Source organism: Lipotes vexillifer, unplaced genomic scaffold (assembly GCF_000442215.2).
Source record: "Lipotes vexillifer unplaced genomic scaffold, Lipotes_vexillifer_v1.1 scaffold589, whole genome shotgun sequence".
Classification (NCBI taxonomy): Eukaryota; Metazoa; Chordata; class Mammalia; order Artiodactyla; family Lipotidae; genus Lipotes; species Lipotes vexillifer.
In genome coordinates, this window is record NW_006796123.1 from 66,313 (window position 1) to 70,462 (window position 4,150).

The 4,150-nt window shown below is 44.2% G+C and overlaps 1 pseudogene; it reads right to left on the minus strand.

Moving 5' to 3' along the window:
• The window catches only part of LOC103091342 (actin-like), a 37,007-nt pseudogene extending 33,458 nt beyond the window's left edge, over positions 1–3,549 (minus strand).
• Positions 3,550–4,150: the final 601 nt, after the last annotated feature.

A 4,150-nucleotide genomic window follows, 5' to 3' on the forward strand; every position in this document is an offset into this window, starting at 1 on the left:
TCCCTACAGTGCCCATGTTATAGAACGTGACAGCCACTTACCAATACCCACACATCCAAATATTATGGAGTGAGATATATAAAACATTTATCTAGTGCTTTGTTTCCTGAAGTGTTTAAGGAGGCTTTAAGACAGAAAGGCCCAGTGGTCAGAAAGTCTGTGAGGCACTCACAACTACTATAAGCACCATGAACCGACGAGCTGGTCTGCCTCTATCCCTCTTTGTATCTTAACTTGAGAAGCAAAGCTCATGAAGAAAGAAAAGGCTGCGACAAGGAGGAAAGGTATGAGGCTTCGACACCTGCATTTGGTGGGGCAGGGTGGGCAGTGCTCCTACAGGCATACGTTTTATGGGTGGGACAGGAGGTCAGCGGAGAACAAAACCAAGAAAGAGCAAAATGAGAAGCAGGCAGAAATGGAAAGGGACGTTGCTGGATGAATCTCAGGGAATACTTTCAAATGCAAGAGTTAGTTACTCAGCTGGGAGACACACTCAAAGACCAGAATAAAAATGCTTTACAGTAGCTCTTGGAACCTTTGACCATCAAACCCTAAAACTCTAAGCGTTTGATCCAGGATTTAGAGATGGTTTGTTCTTCCACCACTGCCCTCCTTCCTGGGATCAGGAACTGCCACAAACCTTTGCCTTTAATACAGCAAGTTTTACAAATAAGAAAGAATTACTATACTTATAAAGAAGAGTGTTAACAGAGGGCTCAAAGGGATTATTAGATAACCCGAAGCTGACACATGTGGCCTTAAGTATTTCTACTCTGTATATCGCAAAGTGAAATTCTCGCTGATATATTTTGCTCTCCAACTGGCACAACTGCATAAACCAAGAAAAACAATCACAGAATCATGGTGTTAATCCTTTGGGATTACCTGGTTCAACTCCCTACTTTTAAGGAAGAAGAAAGTAAACCTCAGAGAGGAAAAGTGTCTTGATAAACACCCCTCTGAATATATCACACCTTTTTCTCTAAAAGTCTACGAACAGCAAACATGCCCAGGACTGAATTTTAGAAATGGCACGTGGGCACTTAACTTCCTGGTTTTCCAACCATAACCTGTCCTGTTTTCTAAGATGGAAAGGAAGGACGTGATGGGAGAGAAGCAGGGGTCTCTCTGATGGGAGATCCCGTCAGGGTGGGCTGGCCAGCAACAAGGGTTGTCTATGGGCTAACTGCTGGCTTGTTTCAGAAGCTCAGCTGAAGGTGGTTAAATGTGATTTGAACAAACAACGGGTCCATCAGTGGCTTTCCCTGGATGACTCCATCATCCTAGCAACCTCTGGGTGGTGGGACCAAGACGTGGAGAGAAGGAGGGCTGAGGGGTGCTCATCCCTTCCGTGTAAGTGCAGGTAAGAGGACAAAGTGCTTGGGCTGGACACATTTCCTTCTAAGGCTACACCAAGAACAGAGCAGGGGTCAGCTTGGGGTTTCTCCACTCTCTCTGTCTCAGCTCGATTTGTCAAAATGGACAATCCAGGTCTTAAAAAGTGAAAAAAAAAAAAAAAAAAGCTTTTAGTTTAAAAAATAAAATAAAAATAAGTAAAAAAGAAAAGATTTAAAAAATAAAAATAAAACAAAAAATAAAGAGCCCCAACCTGCAGGATCTGAACTTGCAGTCTACATGGCTTTTTACTGAGGGTGGGCCTGGAACCTCTCTCTGCCTGGATTTGAGTCCCGGCTCACTGGTTCCCTTCAGCATCTTACATAACCTCTCTGATTGGCCCATCTGATTCATGAAGGGAAGAATTCCCACCTACTTCCTGCCTGAACAAGAAAAGGACGTTTTTCTGACCTGAAACCCACTCAGTCAATATTCCTGAGAACACACGGTGCTCAGGGCAAAGTCTGAGGTGCCAGAGAGATGAGAGATGAATTTAACAATGCCCTTGTCCTCAAGAAGCTCACACCAGGAGTGACACCGGGGGACTGTGCCCATTCACAACTCATGTAACTGCAATATGATAGGTGATGCCTTAGTGGTGTGGGCGAAAAGGCTGTGGGAAAACAAGACCAGAAGTGATACATTATGCTCGGCAGGTACTGTTATTCCAGGATGTTATTTTGTTCGTAACTTAAAAAAAAAAAAAAGAGCACACTACTGGGGAAAGTTGTGTGGATGAGCATATATCATTAACCAAATACCCCAACTACCCCTAAATTGTAAAAATTGCTATAAGCACGTGAAAACACTTTGCTTGCCTGTTTAAAATAATTGTTGCCTTATCATTTTTATAACAGCCAACAGTCCTAGCAAGTTTTATGAGAAACACCAAATTCGATCAGGGAAAGTAAGTTGGATGCTACTGACAATTGCTATGTAGGATTAAACAGCTACCCAGAGTCTTTCATTCAAAGCAGACAAACAAAATCAATGATTGGAAATAAGCTACATTCTTGATTATCCACAAAAGATGGGGCAGGAATCGATAATGAAGCCACAATAAGGAGAAAATCTGTTATCCAATTAATTCAACATTCTTCTCTGTCCCCCCAATCCCCATTAAATCTCTTGATATAGTGGAAAGAAAAATGACCTGTTTGAATTGTTGGCTAATTGCATTTATGGGAAAAATGCAGATGCTGGGGTTAAGAAAATGCAGGTGTAAAAATAAACCATAAATTCTATAATCAGTCCGTGGTTTGCTCGTATAGTTTTGGGCTATAGTTAGCCTTGCTAAATTGGGTGACTTTTCTTACTTCTCTATCATTATCATACAATGCTGGAACTGGAAGGAACCACAGAAATCAACTAGTCCAACTTACGTTACAGATAAGGAAGGGGACCGCAGAGGCTTGCCCTCTCATGGTCACATCTGGCCTTTTAGCATTTCCTATATTAACGGTCATATCCGATGCAAGTACCGTAGAAGGTAAAACTTAAAACAATCTTTAAAAGCACCCATCCTTAAAAGCCAGAAGTGTAAAAGGAACCGATGCTATGTGCACACATCTCAGCGGCTGCAGTCCCTCAATACTGATGCATTGATAGGCTGTTCCGGATTGGGATGTGGTCTCCCTATCCAGTCAGTAATGTCATAGTCTGAACAAACTTAGGTGATTCGCCTTCATGAAATAAGTACCCCAGACAAAAACAACTGGCATTCCACAAAGCTGCCAACTTGCACTAGCCTGGGATCCCAGAATTAGTCAGAACATGGTTTATTAAGCAAAACACTCTGAAGTCCAGCATGCCCGTAGGTCTAGGAATTAAAATAGTGCTACGTTGTCTCAATGCCACACTCCAGAGGAGGGAGCGAACAGGAGGGGGCAACAGGAAATTCTACCACACTCTATCTCACTCTATCTACCAAACAGACACACACATCATACCAGGGTAGACATGTGGACTCTAATCCCTTCTTAGTGGAAAAGACACATTTTCAAAATGAATCCCCGATCTAGGATGAATTACCGTAAGAGCCACAGCCGGAGCTAGTCCGCTGATGAGAAACGCAGATCTGGCCACCTGCTTTGAGATGCCTTGGGCAACGACACTGCCGGGGTCTTTAAAGGCTGGCCTTTTCTGGTAGGGCATCTGCCCTCTTAAATCGCGTTTAAATTCCAGGAAAAGAGAGATGATGCCTCCCTTGGTCTTTGAACTATGCTGCTCTTCCTGTATCCATTTCTGCTGAACACAGCTTTACCTCTTCAAAAGAGAAAAAAAATAAAAACAAGAGGAGAATTGCACCACTGCAGATCCCAAGAGAAGTAGGCACAAAACTACAGCAACGTCAAATAATATCTTCAGCAACTAGGAAAATCCCCACACGCTAGCTAGTGTCAGCCCAATGCAGACTGGGGCGTGCTGTGCCCGGAACCACAAGAAGCCGGGCAGCTCTGCAGCCTGTGTCCCTGCCAGCTCCCCCCACGCGCTGAAATTCGGCAGGAAGAACTTACGATGCCCAGCCTCGGTATGCAAGACAGACAGACAGATCACGCACCCACACACTGCAAATCTGCCAAGGGGCTGGGACATCAAAGAGGCAGAGCAATCAGAAGGCCCTGGAGAAACGGGTGATGGAGGGGCCACAAGGTTTGAGCCCTCGGATTTTGCTGCACTGTCACGATCCAGGAATGTAGCGGCAGGAGCAAACGCACCTCCAGCCAAAAATGGACCGGACGCATTTTTCCCAGCG